The sequence below is a fragment of the Dermacentor silvarum genome, chromosome 2 (assembly GCF_013339745.2).
Source record: "Dermacentor silvarum isolate Dsil-2018 chromosome 2, BIME_Dsil_1.4, whole genome shotgun sequence".
Classification (NCBI taxonomy): domain Eukaryota; kingdom Metazoa; phylum Arthropoda; class Arachnida; order Ixodida; family Ixodidae; genus Dermacentor; species Dermacentor silvarum.
Window position 1 is genome coordinate 47,881,926 of NC_051155.1, and position 23,961 is coordinate 47,905,886.

Consider the following 23,961-nt stretch of genomic DNA (forward strand, 5'->3'; position numbering starts at 1 on the left):
GCTCCTTGCGGCACCTGGCCCTATGAGGTCGCGCCGTGCGCCTGATATATACCGTCGACAAATAAGGTGAACGTCTCCTGGCTGTCGTTTACATACGGCGCTCGGCTTTCAGTTATCGTGTTTACCTTTTTCTCTATTTAGCTTTCTTTTCATTTCGTCGGAGCGAGTTTGCCACGTCTTGGTGCTCACTTAGCGTTGCTTTCTCGCTCGTGCATGCCAGCAGCCACCCCGGAGAGTGCGTAATACAGTTAGCATCGCATTTCCATTTCGATCCATAAAACGGCACGCAATTTACAACAAAATGCAAAACAAACAAAAGAGAGAGAGGGGCGAAAAGGAAGAAAAATGGAAAACGGGATAAATGTCGCGCGGTTGGAGCTCATTTGCGTTGCCGCCTCGCCCGGTGCACGGTTGGTCGGCACCGCATGTCGGTTGCTCTCTTCAGTCGGTGCTACAGAGCGACGTTGACGTCCACGTCGATGTTGCGTGTCGACGCGCTTTCTTTGCTCGTGCTCGTTTTCAGCGGCTGCACCGTCGCCGTGCTGTTGCCGCGGCGGTTTTGCCGCAGCTGGCGAGCGACAGATTTGTTCTTGCGCGCTCTGTGGCGGCGAACGCCAGTCAGATAAAGATAATTTCGATTTCGCGCCTTTCTGATACCCCGCCGCTGACTTTGCGTCGTCGACAGAAATGTCGTAGATACTTTTTGTTGCCTTTTCTAACTTACCCTATCATGCACTCTCATTAAACTTTTTTCACCCGGTGCTTGCCTGGTTTTCCAAGAGATTTGTTTTGCTTGTTTGTATCATACGAGTGGCTTTGTTTCTGTTTCTATTACAAGTCCTTTTCTCTTTTTTTCGTTTTTGTTGGACGAGGTAGGCTGAAGAACGCGTTGAAAATGAGAAAGCTGGTTCGTGGCGTAGCCGCCCCGGTCTCCTGTATTACGTGCCTTGCGTTTCAGATTTCGCTCTGCGGCCGGCATGTGGTCGTCGTGTTTCTCTTTCTTGCATTTTGTTTTGTTTTTTCTTCGGCCTACGGCGTTGTCTGTGAACGCCTAATGCTCGTTGAAGTTCTATCTCGTGCTGAAAACCGCGAGCGAGAAACAGCAAGTCTAAGAAAAGATTGCAAGAACATCGTACTGGCCGATGTCGTGCGGCGGAGAAAATTGCCGACGCGGATTTGCTCGGAAGAGAGGGGGTCAAAAAAGAGTAAAATTGTGAACAAAATGTAGCCGTTTCGCCTGCCTGAGCTGTGAATGCGTCACCGTCCACCCTGATTTCTTATTCTCGTCTTGGCTTGCCGTTACCTTGACGACCTTCTTTCCTCTACTTTTCCCATTTTCCATCACCGTGTTTTAAGTGCCCACTATGAGTCATACAGTTACGAGACACACACACACGCACGCACACACGCACGCATGCACACAGCCATTTCACTTTTATTTATTTATTTATTTATTTATTTATTTATTTATTTATTTATTTATTTATTTATTTATTTATTTATTTATTCGTTTATTTCTGTATTTATTTATTTGATATACCATGAGGGCCGAAGTATTTCCAAGGGGAGTGGGAGTCAAGAAATACAAGGGATATATATATATATATATATATATATATATATATATATATATATATATCAGCAACATCTGAAACATAACGAATCAAGCATGATTAACATGATTATTATAGAAGTAGCAGGTACAACTATACCGTGGTCAGCTTGCTGAGGAGCGTGTATGTGAGATTTCCCATGCATCGCTGGTTCATATGTAGCCTCGAGTTGCCAATATGTGCTTTCAGTCGGCATGACTAGTGTTATAAAATTTACGCTATGAATGCAAACATTTAAACAAGGATCGCATTCCTAAGCTGATGAAGGTCGGAAGCCTGGCAGATGGCTAACTTCAACGTTTTCAGCTGATTTAAACCCTGCGCCCACAGTTGTACACGTCAGACACCTACCGTTACCAACTCGTGTTGATGCAGGCGCTATCTGCCTCATCTGAGTAAGCTGCGGGCTGAATCGGCAGGCATTACGGAATATGATGGACGTAAATGTAGTTGTTTGCAACGTCGGCATGTGTGGTCTTCAGTGGCTCGGTGCTGTTCTAATTTTAAATAAAAGTGCGAACGCTGTCTTCGTGGTGCGGAGTCAGTTCAGGGGGGATGCCGGCAGGCTGTGCTGTTACTTATCCCGCGTACTCTGAGAATCTAGTGCATCATTTATGTGCTCAGTTTAACGAGTGTTTTATTTTCAGGAAAAGCACGGAAGTGCACTTCTTGGGTGTATGTATACAACACATACGACACATGATGGTTTATGACAAGTCATAATCTAAAAAAAAAGTCAGGGGCACTTAGTTATCCCTACGTGGATGAATGCGAAAGCATTTCGACGTCTTCCAGATGGCGGCTCGTTATACGAAACGTTGCGTTGTATCATTTTTCGCATCACGTGCCTCGGCCTCGTTCGCGTGCTTGCATAGACGCCCAAAGGAGCCGGGCGCAACTACTGACTGAGAAGTCCAAGTCGAAGGTTTATCCATCGGAGCGCACGACAGAACTCGCCGAAATCACCGCACCCACTGGCTGCACTGTGACGCGTGGCACTATGTGTATACCAGCCACCGGCGCAATCTGTCTCTGTGACCATGTGACTTTTGTACCATCTCCGTCGAAGGTTCGTCCATCAGCGCGTACGACAGAACTCACCAAAATCACCGCACTGACTGGCAGTGGGCCAGTGACGTCAGAGCCTTCTCAGAGGGAGGGGTAGTGTGCCCTTATGAAAATGGCCACGACCTTTATGTTTCCTGTCTGTTTCCTTCTTGTGCCCTATGTGACCTTTATGTTTCCTTGCCCTTTATGTGACCTTGAGGAAACATACTTCGTGTGTACCGCATGTTTACTCATTCTTTCGTACGACTCGAGGAAGCAAACTGAATCTTTCCTGTAGGATGTGTCCTTTGTGTTTACGGCAGGATGTTACCTGTGTGTGCACTCTATGTTACCTGGCTGTGCACTCCCTCTAGTGCACATCGAGGTAACATAGAGTGCACACAGTAATTATCTGAACTTAACACATGCTACGGCTAGAACTATTATTTTATTATTATTAGAACCAATATTTTTCCTGGCGTATCCAGGAAAAATAATGGAGGGGGGGGGGGGGGGGGGGGGCTCGGTTTTTTCGGCCCTCGACTTCGTGAAGCTACCTTTCCTTTTCTGCTCTACGCAAATTACACGCTGAAATTCAAAACGTGAGGTCGCTGCTAAAAGATGCCTGTCTTTTCAAAACTGCGTGTGATTGCTGTGTTGACATTCGCAGGGGTATAAGTAGGGCAGCGCGGATCCTGTAAATGCTTGCGTGGGCGGGCAACTGAATAATTTTTAATTGTCAGTTGGCTGAGTCGTTAAAGATGTGTACGGAGCATGGCCATATTTGTTTGTTTACGCGTGCATGCAAGCAGTACGCCTGTTTCACTTCGACCGAAGCTCCAGCTGCCGCAGCAAGCAAGCCATCGGCACGTTTTGTCGTCTTTATTCCTTACGCTACGAGGAAATATGGTTCCACCGATTCAAGATGAGGTCACATATTCTCTAAAACACGACACTTGGCGCCATAAGAAGCGTGTATATGGGCGGTGATCACGAATTTGTCATCGGTGGTTGTCGTAGCAGCCGAAGGCCGTCCGCCATTGCAAGCAGACGGAGCAGAGGTGCACGGGCTGCGCGCTGATTGGCTCATGTCCGCCAGCAATAGTTAGCGCATCGTTCGCCTAAAATTCCTGTATATGCGTTATAAAAAAGACTGCACACCCAGGCACTTTGAACTTAATAAATGCTGTTTAAATACCGGCCTTCTTTCCAGCTACAACTTGCCTCCGCGCAACAAAATTAAATCTCGAAGGCCGTGCTTTTGCAAACTACATTTTTAGAAGCGAATGTAGATCTCGGAGGCTACGTTCACTTGTTTACCGCAGTGTGGCGCTGCTGCAGTGTGACGTCCATGCCCGGTAAAATTACTGGGTGTTATATTGAGCTGGGCCCGCTGGGCCACGTGTGTGCAAGAGTGCTCGTTGCAGCAAGGCGGTAATTTAATCATGTTTTGGAAGTGTCTCGACAAACTGTGGTCCTTGTCGTGTGTATTAATCATCATGAAACCTCTGGACTTGTGTAATGATATCATTTCGTCGTATGTTTCGTGTGAAACGCCAGTGTCTGGAGTCTACTACAGCGCCCATCCGAGCTTCCTTTGTTCTCGCCAGTGCGGGTTCTCTCGTGAAAAACGTGGTGCTGTGGCTTCGAATCATGGTCTGTGGAAGAAATTGTTGAAAGTTGTGCTTTCGTGTGCTGGAGTTCATCGGCAATTATACAGTGTTTGCTCCAGAAAGAGCGTCGGCACCGAGGTGCCTTCGAGACAAGAAGCGTTTGATGACTTACATCTTGAAAGGTAAGCAAGTCTCGCGCTTGCGCGCATTCTTGTCGCTTATACAGGGTGTTTCAGTTGTTACGTAGCTTGACAGAGCCAAGGTAATGTTGCTTGCCGTCGCTTGGAGATACTTCGATTATTTTTTGCATTCCGCCTCATTAGATAATTAGTCTTAATTAATGAACTTCTCAATTATTATTATTAGACTAAAGTGTCAATGAAAAAGTTCTAGAGCGACATGAGAAACTCGATACAGATTTCTTTTACTCCGTAAGTCTTACATAAAAGTGTTTTTCCGAGCGTGAAAGATGCCCGCGAATACCCGCAAAGCGCGTCGAGCGGCCAGTCGCACGGCAATTTTGCATGTATTCGCGGGCTTCTTTTACGCTCGGCGAAAAGGAGAAAAAAAAAAACTTTCGAGGCAGATAGCAAAAAACACGCTCGGGCAGATAGCAACAGCGCAGTCTGTTTAAAATAATTAGTTTAAAGCTTCAGTGTTGACATTGCCATACCTAGCACATCACCAAACAACTGCGTTTAATGTTTGTATAATACGATGATTTCCTTTTCTTTATGACAGCTTTATAATCCCCTTTTCAAGTGACGTTTTATAACTCCTGTGAGTGTTTCCTCTTAGTAAGTTGTACTCCCTTAGCCGCACGCTTTTATGCTTCCCGTGTGCTAGGAGGTCAGGGCTCCTCAAGCTGTTCTCACAGCTTTTACCTGTCCTCGTAACTTTTTCTTGCTGCGGAATAAAATTCAATTCAATAGTTTTCACTTCTGCACGTTTCTTAGCTGTGTGCATACAGACCAAACTGTTCTTGGATATATGAAATTTACTGCATAAGTGAAAACGCTTGGCCTTTTATTTTTCAGGTGTCTTGTGAGCTCTCATCCAAGCACCCCATTCCAAAGGTCTGCTGTGAGCCGATGTGGCATATGGAAGTAACATGCAGATAGTTCAATAAACTACTTGTAGTTTCAGAGAAACCTTTGCAAAGTATTGTCGACACTTTCTTTTAAAAGTGCAAGCACTTATCCAACGTGACATCTCTGCATCCGAACATTACACTTTACATTTGTGACAAAAACATCTAGAACAGCGACATTGCATGCTGTGAGGAAAGTACAAGTTGTACTGCAAGTGTTATACTAAAATTATTATTATAGAACAATATTGTGTGAATTTCTGTGCCCTAGCAGAGTTCCAATCAGTATGCTTATAATAAACCATATATGCTTATCTTTAAAACTCACACAATGTGCATAAATATAAAATGGGCACAGAGAACTCATCTATGCATGTCTACAGAAAATGCAGGATACAGGATCTTTTCAGTAGGGCCACATGAAGGGTGCATAAAGGTGGGAGTCATGAAGGAAACATAAAAGCAGTGGCCAAATTTCAGCATCTAGAATACATAAAGTACGGTAACATGAAGGATACATAAAGGACGGACACACGAAGGAAACATAAAAGCAGTGGCCAAATTTCAACATCTAGGATACATAAAGTACGGTAACATGAAGGATACATAAAGGACGGACACATGAAGGAAACATAAAAGCAGTGGCCAAATTTCAACACGCAGGAAACATAAAGGATGTTTCCTCATGTGACCCCTAGGAAACATACAGTAATCATAAAGGACATAACCATTTTCATAAGGGTGGAACGCTGGCATGATGAGCGGCATCGGAGCCAGCTGTGGAAGAAGATGACGACGAACGCGCGAGCAGTGGCACGAGCGCGTCTCTGTGACCACGTGACTTTTTGTACCATCTCCGGCCACGCCGCCGGATTTTCCGCTTCATGAAGCCATATAATGCTTTCGCATTAAAAAAAAAGTACCTCTTTCGTCCTTTAGTTGACCCTGACACAACTATAGTACAGACCTACCACGGAACTCGCGATTCTTCTTGCATTGTCCGCTACAGCAGAAAAAATAAAGGAGCGGTTTATTGCTTGAAGAATAAGAACAAAGCAAGAAAAACAAGCACAAAACTTCTTATCTGCATGTGGAAATCGTTCATGTGTGCTATTTCGTTCTACTTGGGCAACATTTTGCAGCGACATTCACCTCGTAAAGTTTTGTGACCTCGCGAGATGCCGTGCTGAACACATCTGTCACCTAGCGTCGTAGTCGGTAGCTAAATGTGACTGCAATTTACATGCGCCACACTGCGCAGAACGTCGTGCCCAAACTCAAGATCGAAAATACGATGGCGCACTCGCGTACGCCAAAGTATTACGCCGTAGTACTAGCGAGACTGTAGGGCAACAAGCATTCTGGCGAGAAACATACATACTTCGCCCGAATATGCGCACTCTCCACGAAAGAAAATAAAACCGGGTGCTGGCGTTTCGAAGGTCATTTGATTCGACAGTGCCTCGTTCGCAGCTTTGTTGGGAAGGAAAAACAAGGAACAGTCTCTGCGTCAAAAATAATCTGTTATATCGTGGAAAACACGCGACGAAAGAAAGACTGCGGACCGCCGCGCAGAAGGAAGTACCAACGATTCGGCAGCCAAAAACTTGCTACTGTGGAAGGGTGGTGAGAATAGAAAAGAAGGAGATCGAAGGGAAAATGTAGGCGGGAGGGGGGGGGGCGCCATATTTTCTTCGGCATCGATTTTCGATGGTGCGCCCCTACCTCCAACTGAGGGTATACGCACAGTGCGTGTACGTACGCCACTTTCTCCCGCTCGTTCTATTGTCGTGTATTTCATCCCGCTTCGTTTCTCGTTGGCTTTGGCCGCTCTGTTTCGTTTGCGCCGCCGAAGCATTCACCTTCGCACAGAGAGAGACTGCGCTTCGTTCTCGCAACTCGCGAGGGGCCCTGCGAAAAGTCGTCGTCGTCGCTCGATGCTCGACTCGGGGGGTTGGCAGGATCGAAGTCGAAGCCATGTCTCGCTGATCGTTATGAGCGACCCGAATGCACTTACGTTAGAGCGGCAGTAGGTGGGGATCGGTAAAGAGGAGGGGAAGGGGCACGGGGGAAAAAAGAGAGAGAAAGTCGCTCGTGTGCGGAGGGCGGGACCGTTGTAGCGTGCGAAGAACTAAGAGAGAGCGTGAGGGCCGCGAGCACGTCGGGGGCAGAGAAGCCTGCGAGACGGAGAGCGAAGTGTACACGTAGCGAAACACGCCCGCACATATGTTGGCCCCCGCGTGTGTGCCTATAAGTCCGGCGCAGCGCGGGAGACGAGGAAAATCGAAAGCCGCACGGCAAATCGCATTGGGATGGTGCAGGTATATATCGACGCGCGTTTCTACCGCCCTTTTTCTGCGCCCGCGTTTTTCTGTACGGCGCTGGTAAAAGGACTCGGTACAAAAATACAGAGCCGTGGCTGTCTTTCAGGTGGAGCTGAGTGGCGCTTACCTCTGTTCTACTGTTTTCTTCCTTCTATTTGTTTTATTTGGTAACTTCGGGTCCGAATAAAAGCTTCGGAACGTCGATAGAATCAACGGCAGCCAATGCAATGAACGCGTATGAATGCGGGAGTTCGAAATCATGAGAAAGAACCATTTACAAGGAAGAGAACACGGATAACGGGCAAAATATGAAATCAGACCCGGAAGCACGTAAGCGTTTTCTTCACGAATCTACCTCTGAACCGTGAACACGAGGCACTGAAAATAATTTATATTCGGAAGAATGAAATCGTCTCTCTGCTTCTTTCGTATACTTTGCCGTCGCTGAACCCTCGGGTATCTCCCAGCCCATTTTCGTTGACTAGAGTAACTTTCTGTATGCTTTCCGTTGATATCGCTTTTTAGAAAGCGCTGTTTGTGTGTGTGTGTGTGTGTGTGTGTGTGTGTGTGTGTGTGTGTGTGTGTGTGTGTGTGTGTGTGTGTGTGTGTGTGTGTGTGTGTGTGCGTGTGCGTGTGCGTGTTTGCATGCATGCCTGTGCGCTATTGTGCTTACGCAATGCACATCGTACGAGCGCTCAACGGTAGCCATGGTATAAGAGGAAGAGAGTCTGAGATAATGTGTGCTTTTTATTCACTTGTTTCTTGCGTAATTACCTCATGATGCACTTCTGACACCGGCATATTTTGCGCTCAGCCGGAGCAGTAATTGAAGTCTAGTTTCTCTTGCACGTACAACACTCTCTGTTCCTCCTGCCGCAAAAAAAAAAAAAAGTGCGCATTTGCATTTGCACCAAACAGTGTCGAATTTAAGGATTACAATGCATAAAACCACGACCACTCATTCAGTTTTCTTTTCTTTTTTTTTTCTTTTGTACGTGGAAATCGGTCGCCTTCTTGTCTTATTTGCTTTTCGAACATCACAAGACCATGGTCCTCAATTTTATTTTTCGCTTTCGACGATGTTATAAAACAAAAAGCCAAAGGAAATTGCGATACATGCAGAACAAGCGAATGAATAAGAAATTCTTGCTTCGTGCCAAAATGCCTTCTCCTTGCAACAAGGGCGCGTTTTCCCAACGCTATAGACTTGTTTGCAGTGCGCATCGGACCCTCAATTTCGGAGCTACCGGTGCCTACACACACTTCCGTAAGGTCGATATACCATGACGTCAAAAAATGGAGAATTGACCACGAACTGCAAACCAAAACTTCGAAATAGCTCGAATTAAAAAAAATAAAGAAGAAAGCCAGCAAGAATCAGAAAGCATGCTCTTGTTATGCTTCAGTCGATACCACGGCGGATAATACCTACTCTTGCATTTCTTTTTTTAATCTTCAACAACTATAGAAGCCTTGGAGTACATTCCTATGGACAAATCAGTGGCCGCAATGCGAAAGAATTATGCGAATGAACACGAGAAACGAACATAAAGATGCATTCTGTAATCCGATTGATACTCTAACTCGTACGTAGGTGAACGGAGTGACCTCCGCGATTGCGAGTCTATCGGAGAGAAAAAAAAATCTTATTTTCCGTATTTTCGTCTCCTCAGCATATTTTCCCATTGGATTGTGTTCGCCGAGCCTTAGTGTACTAATTGTATCGGCCGAGTTCTCTTATTCGGAGCTTCCTGGGGCGATCGTTTTTCTTCGACAAAAGGACGTTGTGCGGATTTGAAATTTGGCGACATCGTTATTTCGCTTTTCAATTTGCCATCTTTACGCGAACGAAGAGAGAGAGAGAGAGAAAGGGATTCGGGAAGTATGGAATGTATTTTTTTTTTCATTTCGTTTAGTGTTAACACCTTTTCGCGCCCTCTTCCCCCCTCCCCCGTTTCGAGATTGCTCGTTCATTCGTACTCGCCCTGTAGTTCAGTCTCCTTTAAGACCTCCTGTAGGCGATGACTGTGAGCAGCGCTGCACGCTATCTTGAGAGTTTTTAGCATAGCAGTATTAAGTAAAGGTGTCTTGACTACAGCTGGAATGGCAATTGCTGAACGCGGATTCTTCTTGTTCATATTTTTGTTGGTTTCCTTGACTTCGCGTGGCGTGCTCGTTTCAAGACATTGTTTTTCTTTCTTTCTTTCTTTCTTTCTTTCTTTCTTTCTTTCTTTCTTTCTTTCTTTCTTTCTTTCTTTCTTTCTTTCTTTCTTTCTTTCTTTCTTTCTTTCTTTCTTTCTTTCTTTCTCATTTCGCCGTGGTAGTTGCCTTGACCAGTATCCTATACAACCTTCACCGAAAGTAACGAAGCCACTGTTCGAATAGTAAGAGCTATATCTTGGTTTCTGTAGCACCCTTGGCTCAGCGGTGCTCGTGAAAAGTTACGATAGAAATCTATTAGTGTCAGCCACATGAAACTCAATCTTAAGGATCTTTCGGCTCAGCGTCCGCTGGCTACTGAGCATGAGTGCGCGAGTACGATGCCTGGCCTCGCCAGCGGCATTCCTTCATGTGTGGTAAGAATGCGAAAACACGCGTGCCTTAAGATTTATTCGCACGTTGAAGAACTCCAGGTAGTCGAAATTAGTCCGGATCACGCCCCTATGGTGCCTCGCTTGGAGAGATTAAATAACATCGATCAAATCAATTAGCTGGCCGGCGTCCACGCATATATTTTATCCTGCGCAGGGACACTAGTGTAGCCTTCTCAATATCTTTTCACGTGATTCTTGATTAAACTGAATGCCCTATTTCGGTTTGTGCAGGCGTTTCTTTTTTTCTGTTTTCCTTTCTCCATGAACAAGCTGCACAAGTGGCCTGTGGGACTTATCGTCTATAATTAACTGTTCGTAGTCTGTGGGATAGTCTGCTTGGTTGGTTATCGTGCTTCCGCAGTGGTCGGCGTCGCCGTGAGGTTTCTTGTAAAGTCAACGTGCGACAAGATTGCGGCTACGCGCAGTATGCTGTAGGTGCGAGGGAAAGCATGTGAGGATGAGCCGAGGTGCGGCGGCGGATGGTGGCTTGGTGCGGCGGCGTCTTCTCGCGCGCGCAAGGGAGGAGAGTGGGGAGGGTGCGCGCCGACTTTTCGAGCTTGCATGGGTGGGGGGGGGGGGCGGAGCGGGGGGGGGGGGAGCGGGGAGACCTGCATGTGCTAGGACGGGGGGCTATGGTATACTCTCGCATAGAGAGTGTATGCTAGCGAATATAGAGAGACAGCGCGAATACAGGAAAGACAGGGAGGCTAACCAAATGCTTGTCCGATTTTCTACTCTACTTGAGTCAAGATATACAGAAAAACATAGAGATAACATCAACTACAGCTACTGCAAATGCTTCGATCACATGTGGATATACGCACAACGCGTCTGCAAGTCGTCTTCGACAGATGTTGTGTTTCAGAACTCCAGCAGTGCTCGTCTTGCTTCTCGGCGAAGGTAACGTGATTTTATCGGTGTAATTAACAAATTCTACTTCTTGGACGTTTAACGTGTCGGACTAACACGGCTCCGGCATACCTGCCGCTCCACCTTTGCCGCCGCGCTACTTCTTCCTCGCTCCCCAATTTGGCCGTTTAAGTTTCAGCCTTGTCGACCGTAATCAAGGAATTCCTGATCATTCGCGTTGATCGTCTCCCGAACGCGAAAGCGCGCGGGCAGCTATGTGCTCGCTGCACACGCTGTGCAGCAACTATAGCTGCACCGGCGCACTCGGGCGCGCATTCGCCGAGGAAACTAGCTGCGGCGATGATGAATTTGGGCGTTTCGTTCGGAATGAAACATTCACGCCCAGACGGCCGGCGGGGCTTCCTCCCTGTGAAGGGAGTGACTCCCTCCCCCTTGCCGTTCTACTCGATCGCTACAGCGGCGCTCGCATGCCGCTGCCGGGTCCGCGTCGCGCATCGCCCAGCGTTCGGAAGCTGCACTCCCTATATAGGCACGCGCTCGTTCTCCCGGTGGCGAGCTGTGTTCAAGGTTTCGAGCCGCGCGCTCTGGCAAAATAGGGGCACCGTTTAATAATTCGAAACTCTCTCGTCGGCTGCTGTGGACCCTTGCTTTCTGGCCCTGAGCCATTGTTGTGCAAATTGAGTTGTTAAGGATGATGGATGCGCGCACCCACTTGCTGCCGAGACAAAGCCCGAGCCTCTCTCTCTCTCCTTATCTCTGCGCCAGCCTCGCCGCTTACGGGCGGTTCCGCGCTGACAGGCTCTGCACGAAATTCGGCGGCGAGCGCAAAACGTTGCGCGGTTGAGCGAGCGCGCGCGTCTGCTGTAGCGGAGGGTGCGAGAAACTCAGTCCGCGCGCCCGTGCTGCCGGCCACCCGGGCGCGCTCGAGCTTGCTGACCCACCAGGATAAGCTGGTGGCAGGTGCGCCTTGAGCCCTCGCTTTCGCCCTCGGCGCGTGGGAAGCCGATGATTTGCAAAGTTTAATTATGCCCCGACTCAAGTCGCCTGCGCGCGCCCTCGTTCGCTCGGCCCGTCCTTTTCTTCCCCGGAACGCTTGTTCGTTGACGAGCTTAGCGTTGATGAGGCTCGCTGGTTAGGCGACGCCGGAGAAGAGCGGCACAACCCCTTCATTTTCAGGAACAGACTCCGCGTTTCATATGGGTTGGCCCCTGAAGAATTGTGAATGCAGTTAGCGGCATCCTCTGTACACATTCCCCTGCCCTCTTCGCCGCTGGACATCATCAACGTGTCGGGAAAAGCTGCGCTCGAAGGCGACGCGAACGGAGCGCGTAATCTCTGGATAAGCTGGTGGCGAACATTTGGCGACCATCGTCTCGCCCAGCTTCGGGCGGATGTCTCATCGGAAATGAGGAAATGAGGACGGGAAACAGCGGATAGGCTGCCGCGTGCGAAACATGACGCGCGCGAACTGTTGCCGGCGAATTATTTGAATACGTGAAGCGTAGGCAGTGTGCTGAGTGCAGGGCAGGGGATTCTGGTCGTTTCCGCACTTTCCCGACCTCATTGGTATAACCCTATGCCAGGAAAGGAAAGAAAAGTATTGTATTTCTATTGTTTTTCACAGTTTAAAACTCGAACCAAGATTTCGGTTCGAACTAATCTAGTTGCTTGCCTTGGGTCACGCTCAATAGGCACTACAGGTGTTCGATGAACACGTTTCTTTCTGTGTGGAAGACACGCACGCGAGGCGCACTGACGATATTGTCCTACAGGCACGTTCCACGCATATAACGTCTTGCTGAGTATTTAGCCTTGCGAAATAGTCGAAGCGCTCCTATTTCGCTTCACGCAATTTGTTTGCTTTTTCCTAAGTGTTTTTCCGAAAGTCGTTTCACCGATTTCGACGTTCCACAGTAACAACTCGTGGCCCGGTCGCCAATTCGTACACGTTTCCTGTCTATGCCATGGTCTATTGCCGCTCATCGGCGCGATGCGAGCTGCGTTCTCTTGAACGCGAAGGAAACTCGGAGAAAGCCACTTCTTAGCGTACCGGTGGCTCTGATCCTCGCTCCTGCCGAGATAGTTCATTTCAGAAAACGCGGATCACATCTGTAGTCCCCGCAGTGCGCAGGAAAGTGCACCCTTTCTTTTACCCCTTCTTTGCTCGTAAGATTTAGGACGTCACTTTACTTGTAAGAATAATCTTATACGCCACCCGAATTCGACAAGCGGTTGCGTTTATCCCATTCCGTGCTTGACAGAATCAATGTTCGTAATCGCATGTACAAATAATGTACTCACGGCCAAGAGATTAGAAGTACCGAACTGAAACGTTGATAATTAGTGAGTGCATTCATTATATCTACTTGTCAGATTCATTCGAACTTAAAAGCCTATAATATACAAATTTGCAACAAAGAAAAAAACAACAACCTTGGATTGCGTTCAGGCGTCCTTGTGAGACATTAGGGGTTCATGCCGAGATGAAGCTGTTGTTTGATATATGAATGTTACGTGTTTGGGCAGATCATCTACAAGTGTTTCTTGTCACATGTTATTGTATCACTTATCTTTCCCGTCTTTGGTAGCTTTTTCTCTTGTAGCCACTAGCTCGCTTTCATTACAAGCTTATCTGCACGCTAAAGTTGCGAGCCGTGCAGTTATTCTCTCAGCACGACAGAGAAAGTTTTTTTCCTAGTCTCACGTATGGCGAATTGCCCGAGAAAGTTCTCTCGTTCGTTCCTTCGTGCCGCGACTTCTTTGGTGCCGAAAAGACAACAAAGAGAGAAAGACGCAGCGGAAGCAGCCTCATAACCGGCAGCGACCGGGCACCTTTCTCTTCTGTGGTGACAAATCCCTCCCGCTGGACGGTTTAATTTGGCCTCGAGGTGAAAGCGGCCATCACCCTTCTCTCTTTCAACAGCCCACCTGCTTGCTCTCTTTCGCTGCCTTGCCGAGGTACGCCTCCGTTTTAGTGCCTGCGCCTGGGCTCAACGCGCAGAGATGCCCTGATGGGAAGTAGTAATGACAAAAGAAAGAAAGAATTGACGATGAGTTAAGCCGGTTGCAGAGACGCAATTGGAAGCCGCGAGTACGTCGAAGAAGAAATGAGAAAGGTGAAACGCGTGAGATACGACCGTATCTCCTGCCTCGATTGCTCCCTTTCCCCCCACCCCCTCTTTATTTTCTTCTTCTTCTCGCTTTCTCCTTCGCCTACAACTTTGGCTGTTTTATTTTGTATATAATTTTTTTCTTGCGTTTCGTGCTGTTTACTGCTCACTCCCTTCGAAGTTCATTCGGTGGCAATTTATTGCGGGTTTAAATCTTCCTTGTGCCTGCGCTGTTAAGTCTCCCGACGTTCACCGGCACACACTCTTCTCGCTTGCTTTATTACTCTGAACAATTTTTTTGTTTAATTTTTGCTACTTTTTTATTCCTGTGGGATATTCGTATTGTTGACTGGCGCCATTAGTCATCTTCGGCGATTATCGACTAATTTAGGCCTCATTCGTTTCCCTGACTCTCATACAAGCCTTTCAAAAAACGTTGGTGATTAATTTAGTTGTTCATTTTTCTGTTGTTTTCTTTTTGTGGTGAATATTCTTGACGATTCTGTATCGCTGGTTAATGTTGCACGTTACGGCATTTTTTATTGCTACTAGATGCAGAACGGTTAGTGCACCTATAATGAATCGAAATGCAGTTTTAATTATTTTTTTTCTTAGTACGGAATGAAGGTCCAAGCAGGGTGGGTAATACAAACGAAAATAAAACAGCAATACAGAACAAAACGAACAGCTGCATTATAGGTAAAATGTTAGGATCAATCAATAATGCTATCAGCTGAAGAAAACGTGATCGTTCACGTGGTTTTGCCCCCTTTTTCTATGGCCAAACCGTGAATTACTTTGTGTTTTTCTTTCTTTTCTTTTTTTTTTTTTTTTGTTCGGGCTAAGGAAGTTACTGCTTCCGCAGCTTGTTCTTAGATGCGCCGAACAATGCCGCTTTTTTTACTCCTCGAATTTTATTCAAATAATTAAACAAAAATAGAAATAACGCAATATGCAGGTATTTCGTGGCTAATATGATTGTTGTTCTTACTAGAGCTTTTCGTTAGCTGGTGTTTATTAGCGAGGCGTCTGCAGAAAGCACGCAAACGGAAAGACGGCAGCTGAGGTGTCACGAGCAGATTTCGTTGTTCCATACATGTCGCACTTTTTTCCCCTCCGATTAGAAAAAAATAATAAATCTTGATGTGGCAGCAAGAAGGTTTTGCTTCCCCACACAGCTCTCCTGTTAACGAAATTTATTTTTAAATCTCATGCTTTCTGGAAAGATCGACTCAAAAATTTTACGTGACGCAAGACGTACCTTGCGTTTCTGCTGGCTCTGCCGCATGGCAACAGAGCAAAAGGCGAAGCTAGCTTTGCAGATTGTCAGATTTTAATTGTGGTCGTCAGGTATATTTACTGATTTAATTAAGTGTATTTGCAAGTGTCGGCAAAGATTTTTGTCCCATGATTCTCCACAAGCTGTGAATTTGTTCAATGGTTACATGTTGATGCTGTGAGGTGAAAAGGGCACATTCCAGCAAAGGGTGCGTACGTTGCCTTTCAAATTAAGATAACGTCAACAAATAACGCCTTCTCTCTTCCTTCAACACGTGCCGCCAGTGCTGTTTAGAAGTGCCCACAGTCTCTTTCATCTAAGAAACGTGTAGCAAGAAAGAGACAGCGGGAGATATGGCGGTTGCCACCGCAGTCGCGGCAGAGCTTGTGCGGCAATATGATACAGGAAGTTCGGGGTGCGGAAGCGACCGTGGAGCAACCACCGTTCAGTGGTCGTTTGACCGCCGCCAGGCAGTGGGACTTCCTCGACAATAGGCGGATTGGCCGAAGCTGCGCCAGAGAAAGGATGCGGCTCGGAGGAGGGCGACTCCATCAAAGGAGCCTGTCGGGATTAGGGAGTGGCGGGGTTTTGCGGAGTTTTGGGAGGCGTTGCTGGGGCAGCGTCGATGAGGCGTGCGAAGGCGGCGGGTGCTGTCTCTAAGCGTGCTTCCCGCTTCGTCACATCCCTACCTTCCCGTGCTGCCGCTCTGTATGCGAAAGAAGAAAGGTTTCCTTTCCCTGTGGCGCTTCCCTACTGCGTTGGCTTTAATCAAGGATAATGGGAACCAAGGCAACAAAAGCTCGGCGCCGCCACCGCTACCGAAATGGCTATCGGCGGGGTGCGGCTTGCGTGTGCGCGTAGTTCCTGCGCCGCGGCTTGAACCCTCTCACTCCCCCCCCCCCCCCCCCCCCCCCCCCCCCCTTTATTCGCGTTCCCCTCGTCTTTGCTTTTGATTTGCTCTTCGCGAGCTGGCGCTGTGGAACTCCCTCGCTCGGTGTCGAGCAGTCGTTTGCGCGTGTCTTGTCCTCGAATTCCTCTTCCCTACTCTCCCACTTCGCCTAATAGTCACCGAGAGCTCATCGCGCCGGCAGCAGCTACTCTGCTGGAAATGCTGCTGGTTGCTCCCTTCGAAGCCGCGTTGGAAGCGAGCGACCGGCTGGCCCGTTCGGTGCGGTCTTATTTTTGTCGGTTTCAGCCTGCGCCGCTCGTTTCCCCCAAATTTAGTTGGCCGGGCCCCTTCTTCTCACACTAGCCTTCTCTCCTCGCTGCGTCATTTCCTCCGCGCTTCCCAATGCTTCAGGCATGTGGAATGGAAACGTCGCTATGTTGGGCTAGGAGCCAAGGAGCTCAGAGATCAGCGACAGCGGATCGACGTACGTGGACGCTTTGCCCTCTCCGACTGTGACGTGAGCCACTTGTACCTGCAGGCCTCGCAGTTCTGTTCGAACCGTTGTTACCCTTTCTGACCGTCGTGGCGTCTCTTTCTTGCTGCCGTGCCTAAGCTCGCGCGTTGGCTGCGTGGTTTAGGATGCGTGAGATGGAATGGGAACGAACATTTGTGTGTTCGTGCTTGCTGGCATCAGGGTGAGATAAGAATAATGAGAAAAGCTGGCTTGAATGGGCGGAAGTGGCGTTTGTTTGCATTGTTTGATACGGCTTCATCGTCTGTGTGGGAGTTTCACTAGAGTAATTATGAGGCTGCCTGGGCCCTTTTGTAAGCAAGAAAGAAGAGAAAGTAGTTGAATTGTGGAAAGAAAAAAGTAGGGGTAATCTTATCTGTGCGATATTTAAGAAGAAAGAGGATGTACAGTCTGTACGCTTTATAATTGTGAAAAAAAAAGTGAATGAAAGAAAGTCTGCTATGCTGTGTACATGCTGCGCCCAGTTCTTGTTTCTGACGTTTTTGTGACCGACCAACTATTTATTTACATTCAGTGGATTGCTATTCACGTTGCCGAATGCTTTCGTTGTGCTTGAGAACTAGTAATGGTGATGAATGTTCGATGTTAGAAATTTTGATATTTGAAAACGCGGAATCGTCTTCTCGCCCCTAAGAACAGCAGCCGGAACAACACAAAGAAGCTGTATTAAAGTGGAACTTATTATCTCACGTCTATTACAGCAATTCTTTCTTTTGCCTTTTTTTCTCTCTTATTATTAACTGTAAATGGACCGACGCAGTACTTGTTGCCATCCGTAACTCTTTAGTTATTCCTCTTATTACTTCATCCATCTCTTCTTATATGCTATCCTTACAGTGAGAGAAACACTGAGCAAGGACATGGCAATGCCATGGCTAAGAGAAGGAAAACAGAACTCGTATTTTCGGCTGCTCATATTATGTAGCTAGGGCTGATATGCATATGATAATGTGGTAGGTGTCAGTTGCAGTAGTTACAGATGAAGTGTGGTACACAACGCGTGCACCAGATTTCGGCAGGTGTTTTTTAGCGGTTATGTATTTCTCCTAGGATGAGTACTACGAACGCATATTGTAAGCCTATACTGTCGTTTCTTGCTTCGTTTGTTAGCTCCTCATCCAGAGTGCGAATACTTAAGGTGGTGTCATCTCTTCGCAGGTCTGGGCGGCAGAGCTCGTGGGAAGCTGTGCTTGACAAGCCATGGCCGTCAGAATTGTCGGGTTTCCTTTTTCGCTGGACGCTGGGCGCCACCACTTTCGCGCCTGCCTCGGACGACGGCAGCCGGGTAAGTCATCATCTCCCTGTTCTTTGCAGTTAACCCTTCCATCGTGTGTCGTGTCACATCTTCATTTGCTTGCAAAAAAACGACGGAATCGAGTTGGACAGGAACCCGGGGCAGTGTCGATCCCTCGACCCCACTATGTACCGTCCATCCCCGCTTTTTGTTTTTGTCGTAGCCGCAGACAAACGGCCAATCAGAAAATGACTGAAGATTGCTTGCCGTGTGCTGACACGTGACATTGACCTCACCCGGCTTCTTGCAAGCACGTAGGCTCCATGAGAGCTCGCAGCTTCTGGCGTATCGCCGTCTTGTAAATTTGCCGTCACTGATCCTCTTCGGTTAAAACCGAATCCCTCTAAAAATTGTCATACCTCTTTCTTTTTATCTGTTTCAACTGAAAACTCTTTAACCATAAGTGTACATTGCTATCGTGTCTCGTGGCGCCACATTGCGCATGCGCCTTTTGACCAATCCACCGGAGAAGGGACGTCGCCCAATGAATCATCCGGGGCCGAATTCATAATGTTCTTTGTTTATATAGGCGCTTTTCATGGCAATCCCGTGGGCGCCGCCATGTTTAATCACGTGGTGACACGTCCATTGCTTGCCTCAGCTGGTTTCATTTTTACAATGCTTGTGAATGACACGCTGGGACGGCTGAGCAAACCTCTGTTTAGGCGTTTATGGCACGCGGTGACTGGATGGACACAAAGATTTGGCCACAGCTTCAGAGGACATGTAAGCGTTTTCGGAGCTCATTACGCCTTGTCCAAATAGCGCGAGCAGCGTACTAGAGCACTGCACGGGCTCGGGCTTACCCGAAAGCCCGAGCCCGGCCCGGCCCGGCCCGTGGGCCGGGCCGGGCCGGGTAGAACCGTTTTTTCACGGGCTCGGGCCGGGCTCGGGCACGGCGTGTGCTTTTTGACCCGGGCCCGGGCCGGGCTCGGGCTTTCTGGTGGTGTGCATCTAACGTGCAGCAAGTTATTCTCGGATGTCTCAACTCTGAAAAACATTATTTTTCGGTCTCGGGCCGGGTTCGGGCCGGTTTCGAGTCGGGCTCGGGCCGGGCTCGGGCCTAAGGTAAAGGGGTGGCGGGCCGGGCCGGGCGGGTAACGTAGATTATTTCCGGGCCCGGGCCGGGTCCGAGTCTCGCCATAAAAGTTTTGATCGGGCTCGGGCGGGCCGCCCAACGTAAAAACGGGCCCGGGCCGGGCCCGGGCTGAAAAAATCGGCCCGTGCAGTGCTCTACAGCGTACACGGTGCTTGTACTAAAAGTGGGGCTAGAAATGTATTTCAAGCTGTGCGCACTTTGCACTTCTGAGATCAGTTAAAATCAGTGTTTTTAGCTCTTCGTTCTTTATTTGCCTGTCACTTTGAAGCAGTGTCCTGTCACGTTTTTGACTCGGTAACATTGCTCGGTGCGGACAATATCCGATTGTTTATTTTCTGCCTGATATGTCGCGGGTGTGCTCAGCTGCGGTAGATTTGGCTGAGAACGTGGGAACGTAGATGTTCTGTAGTTTGTAATAGCTTGTAGCAAAAAAACATATTATCACTAGTCACTCCCTTACTCTGTGGATCTAGAGCAAGTTACTCGGCGAAACGGGTCTATAAGAACTCCTCGTCAATGGTTGGCCACGTTCGCTATGACAATCGACAAGCGTCGGTTCTCAGGAACCGTCCAAGCGTGCGAATTGCTTTCCGGGTAGTGGCCCTTATGGGTAAACGAATTCCAGTCTGCGCGCTATATCACTCGTCCCCTGATATGGGCAGCAAGAGCGTTATGACTTCATCAAGGGCCGTTTACCGAATTCAGGCAATGGCACCGCACGTAACGTGCCCCCAGAGGTTTGTAAGCCTCGCAGAACACACTCGGCGTTTAGAGTACATACTCGAGGTTGCGCTGTCCGCCATGGCCCAGCAACTGAGAGACGCCACAACTTCGTCTCAAGGGCACCTGTCCGATGGGGACACGGCGAGGAGGCGCGCGGTTGGCTTTGTGGTTGCAGTGTGTGTGTGTGTGTGTGTGTGTGTGTGTGTGTGTGTGTGTGTGTGTGTGTGTGTGTGTGTGTGTGTGTGTGTGTGTGTGTGTGTGTGTGTGTGTGTGTGTGTGTGTGTGTGTGTGTGTGTGTGTGTGTGTGTGTGTGTGTGTGTGTGTGTGCGCGCGCGGTGCCACTGAAGCCATCGGCACTCGTCGTGCACGATGCGCGTGCCGTGCAGCAGCAGCTCACATCCTGCTCGCTCGCGTGGCCCGATCGATGTGCTCTATCTAAATTGCGCCTCCGCCCGCAATGATCTCTGCTCTTCCTCCCCCCCCCCCCCCTCACCACTTCCAGAGCGCGTTCCGCGGACTGCGGCGCACCCGCTGTAATGCTCGCCGGCTGGTCTCCTCGTGGCGCCGTAGCGATCGACGCAGCAGACCGGCGTTTACTCCGACCCAAAAGAGAGAGAGAAATAAAGAACTAGGCTTTGTGTACACTTCGTGCCGCCTAATACAGTGCAGCAAGCAGAAGTGTAGTGGTTTGGGAGAGTTGGTAAATATTGACTTGATGTATGTAGCAGCGCACGATAAACACGGTCAAAAGAGAGAGAGAGAGAAGGGGGGGGGGCGTAAAAGTTAAAAGTCTGTGTCACGTGTGTCGCCGTCCCTCTCTCTCTCTCTCTCTCTCTCTCTCTCTCTCTCTTCCCTTTTTCATTATTTGTTCTTGTTTATCGTGCACTGCTACGTATATATGAAGAAATCGTATAGAACTTTAGAAGTAATACCGGCCGAGCAGGGTGCTCGTTCAAAGCACCCACTGGATCAAAACAGTGAGTTTGATAACTTGGTAGGTTAACATCGTCGAAGACAAAAACAGCGCCAGGGGAACATAGGACGAAGAAATCGGACAACACGGGCGATATGCACGGTTACGTTTAGTTGGGCGCCCAGCGCCCGTGTTGCCTGATTCGTTCGTCCTTTTTTTTTTTCGCGTTATTTCTTTACGACGATGTTGAAGGACACGTTTATCGCTAAAAATATACGTAAATTTGGGGGGGCACAAGAACGGCCGACACGTAAGGTGACTGCGAACCATTTTATTCCGTGCACGCTCGCAGGGGTGTATGCAGAACAAGGCGACATGCGCAGTAGGGAAAATGGAAATGGCACGGTGTGCAAAAAGAACAGCAGCCAATGGCTATCGGGGCAACCAGTTGTCCGAAGAAGGTTACTTCTCAATCGAAGCACCGACTAGGCAAAGAACAAGTTCTTGAGAAGGGCACTTGTTCACAAGGCCTAGCAGATGTGTGAACGTGCCGGAGAGGAGCGTTGTTTGCTGGCGAGTACAGGTCCTGCTCGCAGCTACCGCGTGCTACGTCAAGCGTGGAGGACACCGGTGACGCACCCGAACGACCCTCTGTGACCCAAGAGACGCCCGCAAACTACTCCCTCGAATTCCCTGACGCGGCCCTTACGTGCAAAGAATTCCTGGAGTTTGGCGAAGCAGCACCGGTCCGCAGCCTAATTGGTTCGTCTACGGAACGAGAACTTCAAGAGTGACAAAAAAAAAAAAAAAAAAAACGGGCAAGAAAACGCTTCGAAGTGAACCACCAGTATTGTGAAACTATGTGGGCTCTTTATCCTTTCTTTATCCTCGCTCGTTATTTCTGCTGCTCTTCAAGTCCCTATTTCGAGAATTTATTCTTTCATCGGCCGCCGGCAGCAGCCATTGTCGCTCCGATAGTGCCGCACGGTATTAGCTAGACAAAGTGTGTATATGTTCGGAGCTCGGGAAGATTTCAGATAGGCAAGCCCGGCGTAGCGCTCCGTTCATTCTGCCATAAGAAGGCTCGAGCGAAACAGGAAATAAAAAGAGATAGAAGCCGAAGCGTCCAAGAACTGTGTGTAATGACACGAACAGGATTAGTTGGAAGAATGCGCGACGACCCCGGCGATCTGTATAGGAGGGGGGCTTTATTCTGGCTCTCGTGATTACACAGTGCAAGGAGCGCGAATAAAAGACGGGCCATGACCTCCCACCCCCAATCCACCCCTCTGCCGTCTCGTGTTCTCTGATACATGTCGTGATTAACATATACACTGCCCCGCTGAGCGAGCGGTAATTACAGGCGGCAGCCAGGCGCCGAGAAAGCGCTGCTGAGGCCGAGATTATAATGTTTGTGTACTTATCGTCAGGACCGTCTCTCCTTCCATCTTTTGTTTTTATGGATTATCCAAAACATGCATTGAAGAAGATTAACGAGGATCAGTGACGGCGCTCGCAAATCAGAAATAAAGCGCTTTTGGAGCGATATCGTTTTCGTTCTTCAAAAAGAACTAGGCAAGCCAGAAGTATGAACTCATTTCTTGGTCCCTTTTCTTTAATTTTATTTCTGCTATTCAGTTCTCGTTATTCCTCTTCTCATTGTTTTTCTTGGAAATTCCTTGTGCATCGGCGCTTTGCGCATGCGACTGAGATGTAATGCCGAACTTTTTGGTTTATTGCGAGGGACTCTGCGTATAGGAATACCGTTGGCTTTCGCCAACCTATGAACTCATTTCTTGGTCCCTTTTCTTTAATTTTATTTCTGCTATTCAGTTCTCGTTATTCCTCTTCTCATTGTTTTTCGTGGAAATTCCTTGTGCATCGGCGCTTTGCGCATGCGACTGAGATGTAATGTCGAACTTTTTGGTTTAGTGCGAGGAACTCTGCGTATAGGAATACCGTTGGCTTTCGCCAACGTATTCCTGGATGTTCCTACACATTTAGATGCGAGAGCATCTTATGCTCGGGGCAGTGTCCGTTCTGCGGCGCCCGCAACCATACTGCGCATGCTCACCTCTCCCTCATTCTCCTCTACTACGCAGGTGTGCGCTCTCTTTTTCCCCTCTCCCCCTCTCCGCCACAGGTGCGGCGCAGCAAATCATTGCATATAACTCCCTCTCGCTCTCTCTCTAACTGTACGCCGGTAGGCGGCGCAAGTGTCGCGGCGCAGTATAAAGCGCGCGGTCGCTGTGCTTCCGTAACCGATTCCTAGCGCACCGACGCTAGGAATCACGTACGATCTCTAAGCAAAGACGCAACAACCCCGTACAAACGTCTCCTCTCTTCTCAATACATTCTCTCACTCTAACTTTCATTGGGTTGTGTTGCCAAGTGAAACGAAACGGAAACTCGATGCGCACCCCCCCGCGATGCTTTCGCATCCCACCATGGTTGCCCGTAGGGTGAGATCATGTGATTTTTTTTCTTATTCTAACTCAACACGATGATGATCATGATTGCTGAACTTTACATCGACACAATAACGATGATGTTGATCGCTAATGGCGCCCCCTTGATGTCGTGGTGGCGACGAGTCGCCACCTAGCCTGCGTGAGCTAAATAGCTGTTGATATTTCTTTTACGATCTAACATTCCGCCTATCCCTACTTTATTTATCTCGCAGAGGTATGTGACCCCCGAAACCCCGCTCGCATCTCTTGCCCGCTTTATTTTTTTTCCGCCCAGAGAGAAGGGCTAGAGGAAGGCAGGGGGGCTGACTAGACTTTGTTCAGTTTTCCACCCTACGCCTAGGGAAGGGGATGGTGAGTCGGACTCCAATCGTCTCTTGCCGATCGGCACCGCGGGCGAGTAAATGCTGCCAGCAGCATTGAACCGCGACGCTCCTGGTAGGTGGACGTTCCCTCTGGCTCTATAGCAGAGAGACCTTTCTGGCAGTCCATCACATTGTGTT

At 48.5% G+C, this 23,961-nt stretch overlaps 1 protein-coding gene across 1 annotated transcript in view; it reads left to right on the forward strand.

The window, feature by feature from the left end:
* Positions 1-23,961, forward strand: part of LOC119441447 (uncharacterized) — a 405,033-nt gene that overhangs the window by 326,616 nt on the left and 54,456 nt on the right. The window contains exon 3 of the mRNA XM_037706064.2: positions 18,120-18,246. The gene's annotated coding sequence lies outside the window, so the exon portion shown is untranslated. The remainder of the gene's footprint in view (positions 1-18,119; positions 18,247-23,961) is intronic.